This window comes from Pseudophryne corroboree, chromosome 4, assembly GCF_028390025.1.
Source record: "Pseudophryne corroboree isolate aPseCor3 chromosome 4, aPseCor3.hap2, whole genome shotgun sequence".
Classification (NCBI taxonomy): Eukaryota; Metazoa; Chordata; class Amphibia; order Anura; family Myobatrachidae; genus Pseudophryne; species Pseudophryne corroboree.
Genome location: NC_086447.1, coordinates 16795188 through 16813026, shown reverse-complemented (window position 1 = coordinate 16813026; position 17839 = coordinate 16795188). Strand labels below are relative to the sequence as shown.

The 17839-nt window shown below is 36.8% G+C and overlaps 5 non-coding genes across 5 annotated transcripts; all 5 read left to right on the top strand.

Annotated features, from left to right (window-relative positions):
- Window positions 1–2180: 2180 nt before the first annotated feature.
- TRNAN-GUU (transfer RNA asparagine (anticodon GUU)) lies at window positions 2181–2254 on the top strand. The gene has a single exon. It is a non-coding gene; the product is annotated as a tRNA-Asn (tRNA).
- Window positions 2255–4514: 2260 nt separating this feature from the next.
- Window positions 4515–4588, top strand: TRNAN-GUU (transfer RNA asparagine (anticodon GUU)). Its single transcript has one exon. It is a non-coding gene; the product is annotated as a tRNA-Asn (tRNA).
- Window positions 4589–5680: 1092 nt separating this feature from the next.
- On the top strand, window positions 5681–5754 carry TRNAN-GUU (transfer RNA asparagine (anticodon GUU)). The gene has a single exon. It is a non-coding gene; the product is annotated as a tRNA-Asn (tRNA).
- Window positions 5755–9181: 3427 nt separating this feature from the next.
- TRNAN-GUU (transfer RNA asparagine (anticodon GUU)) lies at window positions 9182–9255 on the top strand. Its single transcript has one exon. It is a non-coding gene; the product is annotated as a tRNA-Asn (tRNA).
- A 5760-nt stretch (window positions 9256–15015) lies between these two features.
- Window positions 15016–15089, top strand: TRNAN-GUU (transfer RNA asparagine (anticodon GUU)). The gene has a single exon. It is a non-coding gene; the product is annotated as a tRNA-Asn (tRNA).
- Window positions 15090–17839: the final 2750 nt, after the last annotated feature.

Genomic DNA, 17839 nt, shown 5'->3' with positions numbered 1-17839 from the left:
CCTGGCCTTCTCTGATGCAATCAGAGTCAGATTTGATTAAGTCATTTTATAAAAAACAGGAAGCACAATTTAGCATGGGGTTGCAGAGAAAAAAAATTATGCAGGCAGAGAAATCCAATTGAGTGATTAATCAGCTCTCCATTTTATGGCTTTATTTTTATGCTAACACATTTGCTCTCTGAAAAGTGTCCACAAAGCCAAGTCTCTGATTAACACCTTTGTAGGAATGGTTTTTCACCTATTACTGATTAAAACTTGCTTCATTGGAAAGGCAGCAAGATGCATCCTCATTACAATGTCCACTGAAATAATACAGGTTGACACCAGGAAACATAAACCTCACTGCATCCTTGCTGCTTTCTCAAGTGGGAATCTGTTTAATGTGAAAACCAGGTGATATCTAATCAGCACACAGGTAAGAAGTTAAGAAAATCTTTCTTTAAGGGTGAAGATGTTTCTCACAAAATCGTTGCCCCAATGCATCATTGAAATTCAAGATGGAAAGATGATTTTGAAATATCAATTGTACATTTTGCATTGCTCTTCTGGTGACAATGTAGCTTGTTTTTGTCAATTACCATTTCAGTAATAGGGTAAAGAAAATTAAGTGGATTTCTGAAAGAAAACAATGCTGTCAATATACTATTTAAACAAATTAAAATGTTAAAAGTTATTGTACTTTAAGTAAAAATAAAAGAGTCAAAATATTAATTCCAGTTTTGGCAGAATTTAATTAACAAAAAAATAAGTGCACATAGCAGAGGATGGTTTCGATCCACCGACCTCTGGGTTATGGGCCCAGCACACTTCCGCTGCGCCACTCTGCTGCTCATGTAAGTGTCAGAGATCCTGAAGTACTCACTCATCATGTGAAAGTACCAATGTGTTTCTTCGTTGGTCAATGGATGAAAAATCTTGCAAAACTCTCCAGATTATTGCCTTTTTAACCTTTTTCTAGGAAACTTTCTCGATGAATGCTTTTTAGCCTTTGTCAATACATGCTTTTGCAAGCTGTCTCTGTGGCGCAATCAGTGAGCGCATTCGGCTGTTAACCGAAAGGTTGGTGGTTCAATCCCACCTGGGGACGTAATTGACCTTGTGATCAAATTTTGGTGATCTTTAAGTAGACAAGTCAAAATTTCAAACCACCTCTTATAGTGTAGGGTACCTGGCCTTCTCTGATGCAATCAGAGTCAGATTTGATTAAGTCATTTTATAAAAAACAGGAAGCACAATTTAGCATGGGGTTGCAGAGAAAAAAAATTATGCAGGCAGAGAAATCCAAATGAGTGATTAATCAGCTCTCCATTTTATGGCTTTATTTTTATGCTAACACATTTGCTCTCTGAAAAGTGTCCACAAAGCCAAGTCTCTGATTAACACCTTTGTAGGAATGGTTTTTCACCTATTACTGATTAAAACTTGCTTCATTGGAAAGGCAGCAAGATGCATCCTCATTACAATGTCCACTGAAATAATACAGGTTGACACCAGGAAACATAAACCTCACTGCATCCTTGCTGCTTTCTCAAGTGGGAATCTGTTTAATGTGAAAACCAGGTGATATCTAATCAGCACACAGGTAAGAAGTTAAGAAAATCTTTCTTTAAGGGTGAAGATGTTTCTCACAAAATCGTTGCCCCAATGCATCATTGAAATTCAAGATGGAAAGATGATTTTGAAATATCAATTGTACATTTTGCATTGCTCTTCTGGTGACAATGTAGCTTGTTTTTGTCAATTACCATTTCAGTAATAGGGTAAAGAAAATTAAGTGGATTTCTGAAAGAAAACAATGCTGTCAATATACTATTAAAACAAATTAAAATGTTAAAAGTTATTGTACTTTAAGTAAAAATAAAAGAGTCAAAATATCAATTCCAGTTTTGGAAGAATTTAATTAACAAAAAAATAAGTGCACATAGCAGAGGATGGTTTCGATCCACCGACCTCTGGGTTATGGGCCCAGCATGCTTCCGCTGCGCCACTCTGCTGCTCATGTAAGTGTCAGAGATCCTGAAGTACTCACTCATCATGTGAAAGTACCAATGTGTTTCTTCGTTGGTCAATGGAAGAAAAATCTTGCAAAACTCTCCAGATTATTGCCTTTTTAACCTTTTTCTAGGAAACTTTCTAGATGAATGCTTTTTAGCCTTTGTCAGTACATGCTTTTGCAAGCTGTCTCTGTGGCGCAATCGGTTAGTGCATTCGGCTGTTAACCGAAAGGTTGGTGGTTCAATCCCACCCGGGGACGTAATTGACCTTGTGATCAAGTTTTGGTGATCTTTAAGTAGACAAGTCAAAATTTCAAACCACCTCTTATAGTGTAGGGTACCTGGCCTTCTCTGATGCAATCAGAGTCAGATTTGATTAAGTCATTTTATAAAAAACAGGAAGCACAATTTAGCATGGGGTTGCAGAGAAAAAAAATTATGCAGGCAGAGAAATCCAATTGAGTGATTAATCAGCTCTCCATTTTATGGCTTTATTTTTATGCTAACACATTTGCTCTCTGAAAAGTGTCCACAAAGCCAAGTCTCTGATTAACACCTTTGTAGGAATGTTTTTTCACCTATTACTGATTAAAACTTGCTTCATTGGAAAGGCAGCAAGATGCATCCTCATTACAATGTCCACTGAAATAATACAGGTTGACACCAGGAAACATAAACCTCACTGCATCCTTGCTGCTTTCTCAAGTGGGAATCTGTTTAATGTGAAAACCAGGTGATATCTAATCAGCACACAGGTAAGAAGTTAAGAAAATCTTTCTTTAAGGGTGAAGATGTTTCTCACAAAATCGTTGCCCCAATGCATCATTGAAATTCAAGATGGAAAGATGATTTTGAAATATCAATTGTACATTTTGCATTGCTCTTCTGGTGACAATGTAGCTTGTTTTTGTCAATTACCATTTCAGTAATAGGGTAAAGAAAATTAAGTGGATTTCTGAAAGAAAACAATGCTGTCAATATACTATTAAAACAAATTAAAATGTTAAAAGTTATTGTACTTTAAGTAAAAATAAAAGAGTCAAAATATCAATTCCAGTTTTGGAAGAATTTAATTAACAAAAAAATAAGTGCACATAGCAGAGGATGGTTTCGATCCACCGACCTCTGGGTTATAGGCCCAGCACGCTTCCGCTGCGCCACTCTGCTGCTCATGTAAGTGTCAGAGATCCTGAAGTACTCACTCATCATGTGAAAGTACCAATGTGTTTCTTCGTTGGTCAATGGAAGAAAAATCTTGCAAAACTCTCCAGATTATTGCCTTTTTAACCTTTTTCTAGGAAACTTTCTAGATGAATGCTTTTTAGCCTTTGTCAGTACATGCTTTTGCAAGCTGTCTCTGTGGTGCAATCGGTTAGCGCATTTGGCTGTTAACCGAAAGGTTGGTGGTTCAATCCCACCCGGGGACGTAATTGACCTTGTGATCAAATTTTGGTGATCTTTAAGTAGACAAGTCAAAATTTCAAACCACCTCTTATAGTGTAGGGTACCTGGCCTTCTCTGATGCAATCAGAGTCAGATTTGATTAAGTCATTCTATAAAAAACAGGAAGCACAATTTAGCATGGGGTTGCAGAGAAAAAAAATTATGCAGGCAGTGAAATCCAATTGAGTGATTAATCAGCTCTCCATTTTATGGCTTTATTTTTATGCTAACACATTTGCTCTCTGAAAAGTGTCCATAAAGCCAAGTCTCTGATTAACGCCTTTGTAGGAATGGTTTTTCACCTATTACTGATTAAAACTTGCTTCATTGGAAAGGCAGCAAGATGCATCCTCATTACAATGTCCACTGAAATAATACAGGTTGACACCAGGAAACATAAACCTCACTGCATCCTTGCTGCTTTCTCAAGTGGGAATCTGTTTAATGTGAAAACCAGGTGATATCTAATCAGCACACAGGTAAGAAGTTAAGAAAATCTTTCTTTAAGGGTGAAGATGTTTCTCACAAAATCGTTGCCCCAATGCATCATTGAAATTCAAGATGGAAAGATGATTTTGAAATATCAATTGTACATTTTGCATTGCTCTTCTGGTGACAATGTAGCTTGTTTTTGTCAATTACCATTTCAGTAATAGGGTAAAGAAAATTAATTGGATTTCTGAAAGAATACAATGCTGTCAATATACTATTAAAACAAATTAAAATGTTAAAAGTTATTGTACTTTAAGTAAAAATAAAAGAGTCAAAATATCAATTCCAGTTTTGGAAGAATTTAATTAACAAAAAAATAAGTGCACATAGCAGAGGATGGTTTCGATCCACCGACCTCTGGGTTATGGGCCCAGCACGCTTCCGCTGCGCCACTCTGCTGCTCATGTAAGTGTCAGAGATCCTGAAGTACTCACTCATCATGTGAAAGTACCAATGTGTTTCTTCGTTGGTCAATGGAAGAAAAATCTTGCAAAACTCTCCAGATTATTGCCTTTTTAACCTTTTTCTAGGAAACTTTCTAGATGAATGCTTTTTAGCCTTTGTCAGTACATGCTTTTGCAAGCTGTCTCTGTGGCGCAATTGGTTAGTGCATTCGGCTGTTAACCGAAAGGTTGGTGGTTCAATCCCACCCGGGGACGTAATTGACCTTGTGATCAAGTTTTGGTGATCTTTAAGTAGACAAGTCAAAATTTCAAACCACCTCTTATAGTGTAGGGTACCTGGCCTTCTCTGATGCAATCAGAGTCAGATTTGATTAAGTCATTTTATAAAAAACAGGAAGCACAATTTAGCATGGGGTTGCAGAGAAAAAAAATTATGCAGGCAGAGAAATCCAATTGAGTGATTAATCAGCTCTCCATTTTATGGCTTTATTTTTATGCTAACACATTTGCTCTCTGAAAAGTGTTCACAAAGCCAAGTCTCTGATTAACACCTTTGTAGGAATGTTTTTTCACCTATTACTGATTAAAACTTGCTTCATTGGAAAGGCAGCAAGATGCATCCTCATTACAATGTCCACTGAAATAATACAGGTTGACACCAGGAAACATAAACCTCACTGCATCCTTGCTGCTTTCTCAAGTGGGAATCTGTTTAATGTGAAAACCAGGTGATATCTAATCAGCACACAGGTAAGAAGTTAAGAAAATCTTTCTTTAAGGGTGAAGATGTTTCTCACAAAATCGTTGCCCCAATGCATCATTGAAATTCAAGATGGAAAGATGATTTTGAAATATCAATTGTACATTTTGCATTGCTCTTCTGGTGACAATGTAGCTTGTTTTTGTCAATTACCATTTCAGTAATAGGGTAAAGAAAATTAAGTGGATTTCTGAAAGAAAACAATGCTGTCAATATACTATTAAAACAAATTAAAATGTTAAAAGTTATTGTACTTTAAGTAAAAATAAAAGAGTCAAAATATCAATTCCAGTTTTGGAAGAATTTAATTAACAAAAAAATAAGTGCACATAGCAGAGGATGGTTTCGATCCACCGACCTCTGGGTTATGGGCCCAGCACGCTTCCGCTGCGCCACTCTGCTGCTCATGTAAGTGTCAGAGATCCTGAAGTACTCACTCATCATGTGAAAGTACCAATGTGTTTCTTCGTTGGTCAATGGAAGAAAAATCTTGCAAAACTCTCCAGATTATTGCCTTTTAACCTTTTTCTAGGAAACTTTCTAGATGAATGCTTTTTAGCCTTTGTCAATACATGCTTTTGCAAGCTGTCTCTGTGGCGCAATCGGTTAGCGCATTCGGCTGTTAACCGAAAGGTTGGTGGTTCAATCCCACCCGGGGACGTAATTGACCTTGTGATCAAATTTTGGTGATCTTTAAGTAGACAAGTCAAAATTTCAAACCACCTCTTATAGTGTAGGGTACCTGGCCTTCTCTGATGCAATCAGAGTCAGATTTGATTAAGTCATTTTATAAAAAACAGGAAGCACAATTTAGCATGGGGTTGCAGAGAAAAAAAATTATGCAGGCAGAGAAATCCAATTGAGTGATTAATCAGTTCTCCATTTTATGGCTTTATTTTTATGCTAACACATTTGCTCTCTGAAAAGTGTCCACAAAGCCAAGTCTCTGATTAACACCTTTGTAGGAATGGTTTTTCACCTATTACTGATTAAAACTTGCTTCATTGGAAAGGCAGCAAGATGCATCCTCATTACAATGTCCACTGAAATAATACAGGTTGACACCAGGAAACATAAACCTCACTGCATCCTTGCTGCTTTCTCAAGTGGGAATCTGTTTAATGTGAAAACCAGGTGATATCTAATCAGCACACAGGTAAGAAGTTAAGAAAATCTTTCTTTAAGGGTGAAGATGTTTCTCACAAAATCGTTGCCCCAATGCATCATTGAAATTCAAGATGGAAAGATGATTTTGAAATATCAATTGTACATTTTGCATTGCTCTTCTGGTGACAATGTAGCTTGTTTTTGTCAATTACCATTTCAGTAATAGGGTAAAGAAAATTAAGTGGATTTCTGAAAGAAAACAATGCTGTCAATATACTATTTAAACAAATTAAAATGTTAAAAGTTATTGTACTTTAAGTAAAAATAAAAGAGTCAAAATATTAATTCCAGTTTTGGCAGAATTTAATTAACAAAAAAATAAGTGCACATAGCAGAGGATGTTTTCGATCCACCGACCTCTGGGTTATGGGCCCAGCACACTTCCGCTGCGCCACTCTGCTGCTCATGTAAGTGTCAGAGATCCTGAAGTACTCACTCATCATGTGAAAGTACCAATGTGTTTCTTCGTTGGTCAATGGATGAAAAATCTTGCAAAACTCTCCAGATTATTGCCTTTTTAACCTTTTTCTAGGAAACTTTCTCGATGAATGCTTTTTAGCCTTTGTCAATACATGCTTTTGCAAGCTGTCTCTGTGGCGCAATCAGTGAGCGCATTCGGCTGTTAACCGAAAGGTTGGTGGTTCAATCCCACCTGGGGACGTAATTGACCTTGTGATCAAATTTTGGTGATCTTTAAGTAGACAAGTCAAAATTTCAAACCACCTCTTATAGTGTAGGGTACCTGGCCTTCTCTGATGCAATCAGAGTCAGATTTGATTAAGTCATTTTATAAAAAACAGGAAGCACAATTTAGCATGGGGTTGCAGAGAAAAAAAATTATGCAGGCAGAGAAATCCAAATGAGTGATTAATCAGCTCTCCATTTTATGGCTTTATTTTTATGCTAACACATTTGCTCTCTGAAAAGTGTCCACAAAGCCAAGTCTCTGATTAACACCTTTGTATGAATGGTTTTTCACCTATTACTGATTAAAACTTGCTTCATTGGAAAGGCAGCAAGATGCATCCTCATTACAATGTCCACTGAAATAATACAGGTTGACACCAGGAAACATAAACCTCACTGCATCCTTGCTGCTTTCTCAAGTGGGAATCTGTTTAATGTGAAAACCAGGTGATATCTAATCAGCACACAGGTAAGAAGTTAAGAAAATCTTTCTTTAAGGGTGAAGATGTTTCTCACAAAATCGTTGCCCCAATGCATCATTGAAATTCAAGATGGAAAGATGATTTTGAAATATCAATTGTACATTTTGCATTGCTCTTCTGGTGACAATGTAGCTTGTTTTTGTCAATTACCATTTCAGTAATAGGGTAAAGAAAATTAAGTGGATTTCTGAAAGAAAACAATGCTGTCAATATACTATTAAAACAAATTAAAATGTTAAAAGTTATTGTACTTTAAGTAAAAATAAAAGAGTCAAAATATCAATTCCAGTTTTGGAAGAATTTAATTAACAAAAAAATAAGTGCACATAGCAGAGGATGCTTTCGATCCACCGACCTCTGGGTTATAGGCCCAGCACGCTTCCGCTGCGCCACTCTGCTGCTCATGTAAGTGTCAGAGATCCTGAAGTACTCACTCATCATGTGAAAGTACCAATGTGTTTCTTCGTTGGTCAATGGAAGAAAAATCTTGCAAAACTCTCCAGATTATTGCCTTTTTAACCTTTTTCTAGGAAACTTTCTAGATGAATGCTTTTTAGCCTTTGTCAGTACAAGCTTTTGCAAGCTGTCTCTGTGGTGCAATCGGTTAGCGCATTTGGCTGTTAACCGAAAGGTTGGTGGTTCAATCCCCCCCGGGGACGTAATTGACCTTGTGATCAAATTTTGGTGATCTTTAAGTAGACAAGTCAAAATTTCAAACCACCTCTTATAGTGTAGGGTACCTGGCCTTCTCTGATGCAATCAGAGTCAGATTTGATTAAGTCATTCTATAAAAAACAGGAAGCACAATTTAGCATGGGGTTGCAGAGAAAAAAAATTATGCAGGCAGAGAAATCCAATTGAGTGATTAATCAGCTCTCCATTTTATGGCTTTATTTTTATGCTAACACATTTGCTCTCTGAAAAGTGTCCATAAAGCCAAGTCTCTGATTAACGCCTTTGTAGGAATGGTTTTTCACCTATTACTGATTAAAACTTGCTTCATTGGAAAGGCAGCAAGATGCATCCTCATTACAATGTCCACTGAAATAATACAGGTTGACACCAGGAAACATAAACCTCACTGCATCCTTGCTGCTTTCTCAAGTGGGAATCTGTTTAATGTGAAAACCAGGTGATATCTAATCAGCACACAGGTAAGAAGTTAAGAAAATCTTTCTTTAAGGGTGAAGATGTTTCTCACAAAATCGTTGCCCCAATGCATCATTGAAATTCAAGATGGAAAGATGATTTTGAAATATCAATTGTACATTTTGCATTGCTCTTCTGGTGACAATGTAGCTTGTTTTTGTCAATTACCATTTCAGTAATAGGGTAAAGAAAATTAATTGGATTTCTGAAAGAATACAATGCTGTCAATATACTATTAAAACAAATTAAAATGTTAAAAGTTATTGTACTTTAAGTAAAAATAAAAGAGTCAAAATATCAATTCCAGTTTTGGAAGAATTTAATTAACAAAAAAATAAGTGCACATAGCAGAGGATGGTTTCGATCCACCGACCTCTGGGTTATGGGCCCAGCACGCTTCCGCTGCGCCACTCTGCTGCTCATGTAAGTGTCAGAGATCCTGAAGTACTCACTCATCATGTGAAAGTACCAATGTGTTTCTTCGTTGGTCAATGGAAGAAAAATCTTGCAAAACTCTCCAGATTATTGCCTTTTTAACCTTTTTCTAGGAAACTTTCTAGATGAATGCTTTTTAGTCTTTGTCAGTACATGCTTTTGCAAGCTGTCTCTGTGGCGCAATCGGTTAGTGCATTCGGCTGTTAACCGAAAGGTTGGTGGTTCAATCCCACCCGGGGACGTAATTGACCTTGTGATCAAGTTTTGGTGATCTTTAAGTAGACAAGTCAAAATTTCAAACCACCTCTTATAGTGTAGGGTACCTGGCCTTCTCTGATGCAATCAGAGTCAGATTTGATTAAGTCATTTTATAAAAAACAGGAAGCACAATTTAGCATGGGGTTGCAGAGAAAAAAAATTATGCAGGCAGAGAAATCCAATTGAGTGATTAATCAGCTCTCCATTTTATGGCTTTATTTTTATGCTAACACATTTGCTCTCTGAAAAGTGTCCACAAAGCCAAGTCTCTGATTAACACCTTTGTAGGAATGTTTTTTCACCTATTACTGATTAAAACTTGCTTCATTGGAAAGGCAGCAAGATGCATCCTCATTACAATGTCCACTGAAATAATACAGGTTGACACCAGGAAACATAAACCTCACTGCATCCTTGCTGCTTTCTCAAGTGGGAATCTGTTTAATGTGAAAACCAGGTGATATCTAATCAGCACACAGGTAAGAAGTTAAGAAAATCTTTCTTTAAGGGTGAAGATGTTTCTCACAAAATCGTTGCCCCAATGCATCATTGAAATTCAAGATGGAAAGATGATTTTGAAATATCAATTGTACATTTTGCATTGCTCTTCTGGTGACAATGTAGCTTGTTTTTGTCAATTACCATTTCAGTAATAGGGTAAAGAAAATTAAGTGGATTTCTGAAAGAAAACAATGCTGTCAATATACTATTAAAACAAATTAAAATGTTAAAAGTTATTGTACTTTAAGTAAAAATAAAAGAGTCAAAATATCAATTCCAGTTTTGGAAGAATTTAATTAACAAAAAAATAAGTGCACATAGCAGAGGATGGTTTCGATCCACCGACCTCTGGGTTATGGGCCCAGCACGCTTCCGCTGCGCCACTCTGCTGCTCATGTAAGTGTCAGAGATCCTGAAGTACTCACTCATCATGTGAAAGTACCAATGTGTTTCTTCGTTGGTCAATGGAAGAAAAATCTTGCAAAACTCTCCAGATTATTGCCTTTTTAACCTTTTTCTAGGAAACTTTCTAGATGAATGCTTTTTAGCCTTTGTCAGTACATGCTTTTGCAAGCTGTCTCTGTGGCGCAACCAGTTAGCGCATTCGGCTGTTAACCGAAAGGTTGGTGGTTCAATCCCACCCGGGGACGTAATTGACCTTGTGATCAAATTTTGGTGATCTTTAAGTAGACAAGTCAAAATTTCAAACCACCTCTTATAGTGTAGGGTACCTGGCCTTCTCTGATGCAATCAGAGTCAGATTTGATTAAGTCATTTTATAAAAAACAGGAAGCACAATTTAGCATGGGGTTGCAGAGAAAAAAAATTATGCAGGCAGAGAAATCCAATTGAGTGATTAATCAGCTCTCCATTTTATGGCTTTATTTTTATGCTAACACATTTGCTCTCTGAAAAGTGTCCACAAAGCCAAGTCTCTGATTAACACCTTTGTAGGAATGGTTTTTCACCTATTACTGATTAAAACTTGCTTCATTGGAAAGGCAGCAAGATGCATCCTCATTACAATGTCCACTGAAATAATACAGGTTGACACCAGGAAACATAAACCTCACTGCATCCTTGCTGCTTTCTCAAGTGGGAATCTGTTTAATGTGAAAACCAGGTGATATCTAATCAGCACACAGGTAAGAAGTTAAGAAAATCTTTCTTTAAGGGTGAAGATGTTTCTCACAAAATCGTTGCCCCAATGCATCATTGAAATTCAAGATGGAAAGATGATTTTGAAATATCAATTGTACATTTTGCATTGCTCTTCTGGTGACAATGTAGCTTGTTTTTGTCAATTACCATTTCAGTAATAGGGTAAAGAAAATTAAGTGGATTTCTGAAAGAAAACAATGCTGTCAATATACTATTAAAACAAATTAAAATGTTAAAAGTTATTGTACTTTAAGTAAAAATAAAAGAGTCAAAATATCAATTCCAGTTTTGGAAGAATTTAATTAACAAAAAAAGAAGTGCACATAGCAGAGGATGGTTTCGATCCACCAACCTCTGGGTTATGGGCCCAGCACGCTTCCGCTGCGCCACTCTGCTGCTCATGTAAGTGTCAGAGATCCTGAAGTACTCACTCATCATGTGAAAGTACCAATGTGTTTCTTCGTTGGTCAATGGAAGAAAAATCTTGCAAAACTCTCCAGATTATTGCCTTTTTAACCTTTTTCTAGGAAACTTTCTAGATGAATGCTTTTTAGCCTTTGTCAATACATGCTTTTGCAAGCTGTCTCTGTGGCGCAATCAGTGAGCGCATTCGGCTGTTAACCGAAAGGTTGGTGGTTCAATCCCACCTGGGGACGTAATTGACCTTGTGATCAAATTTTGGTGATCTTTAAGTAGACAAGTCAAAATTTCAAACCACCTCTTATAGTGTAGGGTACCTGGCCTTCTCTGATGCAATCAGAGTCAGATTTGATTAAGTCATTTTATAAAAAACAGGAAGCACAATTTAGCATGGGGTTGCAGAGAAAAAAAAATATGCAGGCAGAGAAATCCAATTGAGTGATTAATCAGCTCTCCATTTTATGGCTTTATTTTTATGCTAACACATTTGCTCTCTGAAAAGTGTCCACAAAGCCAAGTCTCTGATTAACACCTTTGTAGGAATGTTTGTTCACCTATTACTGATTAAAACTTGCTTCATTGGAAAGGCAGCAAGATGCATCCTCATTACAATGTCCACTGAAATAATACAGGTTGACACCAGGAAACATAAACCTCACTGCATCCTTGCTGCTTTCTCAAGTGGGAATCTGTTTAATGTGAAAACCAGGTGATATCTAATCAGCACACAGGTAAGAAGTTAAGAAAATCTTTCTTTAAGGGTGAAGATGTTTCTCACAAAATCGTTGCCCCAATGCATCATTGAAATTCAAGATGGAAAGATGATTTTGAAATATCAATTGTACATTTTGCATTGCTCTTCTGGTGACAATGTAGCTTGTTTTTGTCAATTACCATTTCAGTAATAGGGTAAAGAAAATTAAGTGGATTTCTGAAAGAAAACAATGCTGTCAATATACTATTAAAACAAATTAAAATGTTAAAAGTTATTGTACTTTAAGTAAAATAAAAGAGTCAAAATATCAATTCCAGTTTTGGAAGAATTTAATTAACAAAAAAAGAAGTGCACATAGCAGAGGATGGTTTCGATCCACCGACCTCTGGGTTATGGGCCCAGCACGCTTCCGCTGCGCCACTCTGCTGCTCATGTAAGTGTCAGAGATCCTGAAGTACTTACTCATCATGTGAAAGTACCAATGTGTTTCTTCGTTGGTCAATGGAAGAAAAATCTTGCAAAACTCTCCAGATTATTGCCTTTTTAAACTTTTTCTAGGAAACTTTCTAGATGAATGCTTTTTAGCCTTTGTCAGTACATGATTTTGCAAGCTGTCTCTGTGGCGCAACCAGTTAGCGCATTCGGCTGTTAACCGAAAGGTTGGTGGTTCAATCCCACCCGGGGACATAATTGACCTTGTGATCAAATTTTGGTGATCTTTAAGTAGACAAGTCAAAATTTCAAACCACCTCTTATAGTGTAGGGTACCTTGCCTTCTCTGATGCAATCAGAGTCAGATTTGATTAAGTCATTTTATAAAAAACAGGAAGCACAATTTAGCATGGGGTTGCAGAGAAAAAAAATTATGCAGGCAGAGAAATCCAATTGAGTGATTAATCAGCTCTCCATTTTATGGCTTTATTTTTATGCTAACACATTTGCTCTCTGAAAAGTGTCCACAAAGCCAAGTCTCTGATTAACACCTTTGTAGGAATGGTTTTTCACCTATTACTGATTAAAACTTGCTTCATTGGAAAGGCAGCAAGATGCATCCTCATTACAATGTCCACTGAAATAATACAGGTTGACACCAGGAAACATAAACCTCACTGCATCCTTGCTGCTTTCTCAAGTGGGAATCTGTTTAATGTGAAAACCAGGTGATATCTAATCAGCACACAGGTAAGAAGTTAAGAAAATCTTTCTTTAAGGGTGAAGATGTTTCTCACAAAATCGTTGCCCCAATGCATCATTGAAATTCAAGATGGAAAGATGATTTTGAAATATCAATTGTACATTTTGCATTGCTCTTCTGGTGACAATGTAGCTTGTTTTTGTCAATTACCATTTCAGTAATAGGGTAAAGAAAATTAAGTGGATTTCTGAAAGAAAACAATGCTGTCAATATACTATTAAAACAAATTAAAATGTTAAAAGTTATTGTACTTTAAGTAAAAATAAAAGAGTCAAAATATCAATTCCAGTTTTGGAAGAATTTAATTAACAAAAAAAGAAGTGCACATAGCAGAGGATGGTTTCGATCCACCAACCTCTGGGTTATGGGCCCAGCACGCTTCCGCTGCGCCACTCTGCTGCTCATGTAAGTGTCAGAGATCCTGAAGTACTCACTCATCATGTGAAAGTACCAATGTGTTTCTTCGTTGGTCAATGGAAGAAAAATCTTGCAAAACTCTTCAGATTATTGCCTTTTTAAACTTTTTCTAGGAAACTTTCTAGATGAATGCTTTTTAGCCTTTGTCAATACATGCTTTTGCAAGCTGTCTCTGTGGCGCAATCAGTGAGCGCATTCGGCTGTTAACCGAAAGGTTGGTGGTTCAATCCCACCTGGGGACGTAATTGACCTTGTGATCAAATTTTGGTGATCTTTAAGTAGACAAGTCAAAATTTCAAACCACCTCTTATAGTGTAGGGTACCTGGCCTTCTCTGATGCAATCAGAGTCAGATTTGATTAAGTCATTTTATAAAAAACAGGAAGCACAATTTAGCATGGGGTTGCAGAGAAAAAAAATTATGCAGGCTGAGAAATCCAATTGAGTGATTAATCAGCTCTCCATTTTATGGCTTTATTTTTATGCTAACACATTTGCTCTCTGAAAAGTGTCCACAAAGCCAAGTCTCTGATTAACACCTTTGTAGGAATGTTTGTTCACCTATTACTGATTAAAACTTGCTTCATTGGAAAGGCAGCAAGATGCATCCTCATTACAATGTCCACTGAAATAATACAGGTTGACACCAGGAAACATAAACCTCACTGCATCCTTGCTGCTTTCTCAAGTGGGAATCTGTTTAATGTGAAAACCAGGTGATATCTAATCAGCACACAGGTAAGAAGTTAAGAAAATCTTTCTTTAAGGGTGAAGATGTTTCTCACAAAATCGTTGCCCCAATGCATCATTGAAATTCAAGATGGAAAGATGATTTTGAAATATCAATTGTACATTTTGCATTGCTCTTCTGGTGACAATGTAGCTTGTTTTTGTCAATTACCATTTCAGTAATAGGGTAAAGAAAATTAAGTGGATTTCTGAAAGAAAACAATGCTGTCAATATACTATTAAAACAAATTAAAATGTTAAAAGTTATTGTACTTTAAGTAAAAATAAAAGAGTCAAAATATCAATTCCAGTTTTGGAAGAATTTAATTAACAAAAAAATAAGTGCACATAGCAGAGGATGGTTTCGATCCACCGACCTCTGGGTTATGGGCCCAGCACGCTTCCGCTGCGCCACTCTGCTGCTCATGTAAGTGTCAGAGATCCTGAAGTACTCACTCATCATGTGAAAGTACCAATGTGTTTCTTCGTTTGTCAATGGAAGAAAAATCTTGCAAAACTCTCCAGATTATTGCCTTTTTAACATTTTTCTAGGAAACTTTCTAGATGAATGCTTTTTAGCCTTTGTCAGTACATGCTTTTGCAAGCTGTCTCTGTGGCGCAATCGGTTAGCGCATTCGGCTGTTGACCGAACGGTTGGTGGTTCAATCCCACCCGGGGACGTAATTGACCTTGTGATCAAATTTTGGTGATCTTTAAGTAGACAAGTCAAAATTTCAAACCACCTCTTATAGTGTAGGGTACCTGGCCTTCTCTGATGCAATCAGAGTCAGATTTGATTAAGTCATTTTATAAAAAACAGGAAGCACAATTTAGCATGGGGTTGCAGAGAAAAAAAATTATGCAGGCAGAGAAATCCAATTGAGTGATTAATCAGCTCTCCATTTTATGGCTTTATTTTTATGCTAACACATTTGCTCTCTGAAAAGTGTCCACAAAACCAAGTCTCTGATTAACACCTTTGTAGGAATGGTTTTTCACCTATTACTGATTAAAACTTGCTTCATTGGAAAGGCAGCAAGATGCCTCCTCATTACAATGTCCACTGAAATAATACAGGTTGACACCAGGAAACATAAACCTCACTGCATCCTTGCTGCTTTCTCAAGTGGGAATCTGTTTAATGTGAAAACCAGGTGATATCTAATCAGCACACAGGTAAGAAGTTAAGAAAATCTTTCTTTAAGGGTGAAGATGTTTCTCACAAAATCGTTGCCCCAATGCATCATTGAAATTCAAGATGGAAAGATGATTTTGAAATATCAATTGTACATTTTGCATTGCTCTTCTGGTGACAATGTAGCTTGTTTTTGTCAATTACCATTTCAGTAATAGGGTAAAGAAAATTAAGTGGATTTCTGAAAGAATACAATGCTGTCAATATACTATTAAAACAAATTAAAATGTTAAAAGTTATTGTACTTTAAGTAAAAATAAAAGAGTCAAAATATCAATTCCAGTTTTGGAAGAATTTAATTAACAAAAAAATAAGTGCACATATCAGAGGATGGTTTCGATCCACCGACCTCTGGGTTATGGGCCCAGCACGCTTCCGCTGCGCCACTCTGCTGCTCATGTAAGTGTCAGAGATCCTGAAGTACTCACTCATCATGTGAAAGTACCAATGTGTTTCTTCGTTGGTCAATGGAAGAAAAATCTTGCAAAACTCTCCAGATTATTGCCTTTTTAACCTTTTTCTAGGAAACTTTCTAGATGAATGCTTTTTAGCCTTTGTCAGTACACGCTTTTGCAAGCTGTCTCTGTGGCGCAATCGGTTAGCGCATTCGGCTGTTACCCAAAAGGTTGGTGGTTCAATCCCACCCGGGGACGTAATTGACCTTGTGATCAAATTTTGGTGATCTTTAAGTAGACAAGTCAAAATTTCAAACCACCTCTTATAGTGTAGGGTACCTGGCCTTCTCTGATGCAATCAGAGTCAGATTTGATTAAGTCATTTTATAAAAAACAGGAAGCACAATTTAGCATGGGGTTGCAGAGAAAAAAAATTATGCAGGCAGAGAAATCCAATTGAGTGATTAATCAGCTCTCCATTTTATGGCTTTATTTTTATGCTAACACATTTGCTCTCTGAAAAGTGTCCACAAAGCCAAGTCTCTGATTAACACCTTTGTAGGAATGGTTTTTCACCTATTACTGATTAAAACTTGCTTCATTGGAAAGGCAGCAAGATGCATCCTCATTACAATGTCCACTGAAATAATACAGGTTGACACCAGGAAACATAAACCTCACTGCATCCTTGCTGCTTTCTCAAGTGGGAATCTGTTTAATGTGAAAACCAGGTGATATCTAATCAGCACACAGGTAAGAAGTTAAGAAAATCTTTCTTTAAGGGTGAAGATGTTTCTCACAAAATCGTTGCCCCAATGCATCATTGAAATTCAAGATGGAAAGATGATTTTGAAATATCAATTGTACATTTTGCATTGCTCTTCTGGTGACAATGTAGCTTGTTTTTATCAATTACCATTTCAGTAATAGGGTACAGAAAATTAAGTGGATTTCTGAAAGAAAACAATGCTGTCAATATACTATTAAAACAAATTAAAATGTTAAAAGTTATTGTACTTTAAGTAAAAATAAAAGAGTCAAAATATCAATTCCAGTTTTGGAAGAATTTAATTAACAAAAAAATAAGTGCACATAGCAGAGGATGGTTTCGATCCACCGACCTCTGGGTTATGGGCCCAGCACGCTTCCGCTGCGCCACTCTGCTGCTCATGTAAGTGTCAGAGATCCTGAAGTACTCACTCATCATGTGAAAGTACCAATGTGTTTCTTCGTTGGTCAATGGAAGAAAAATCTTGCAAAACTCTCCAGATTATTGCCTTTCTAACGTTTTTCTAGGAAACTTTCTAGATGAATGCTTTTTAGCCTTTGTCAGTACATGCTTTTGCAAGCTGTCTCTGTGGCGCAATCGGCTAGCGCATTTGGCTGTTAACCGAAAGGTTGGTGGTTCAATCCCACCCGGGGACGTAATTGACCTTGTGATCAAATTTTGGTGATCTTTAAGTAGACAAGTCAAAATTTCAAACCACCTCTTATAGTGTAGGGTACCTGGCCTTCTCTGATGCAATTAGAGTCAGATTTGATTAAGTCATTTTATAAAAAACAGGAAGCACAATTTAGCATGGGGTTGCAGAGAAAAAAAATTATGCAGGCAGAGAAATCCAATTGAGTGATTAATCAGCTCTCCATTTTATGGCTTTAATTTTATGCTAACACATTTGCTCTCTGAAAAGTGTCCATAAAGCCAAGTCTCTGATTAACGCCTTTGTAGGAATGGTTTTTCACCTATTACTGATTAAAACTTGCTTCATTGGAAAGGCAGCAAGATGCATCCTCATTACAATGTCCACTGAAATAATACAGGTTGACACCAGGAAACATAA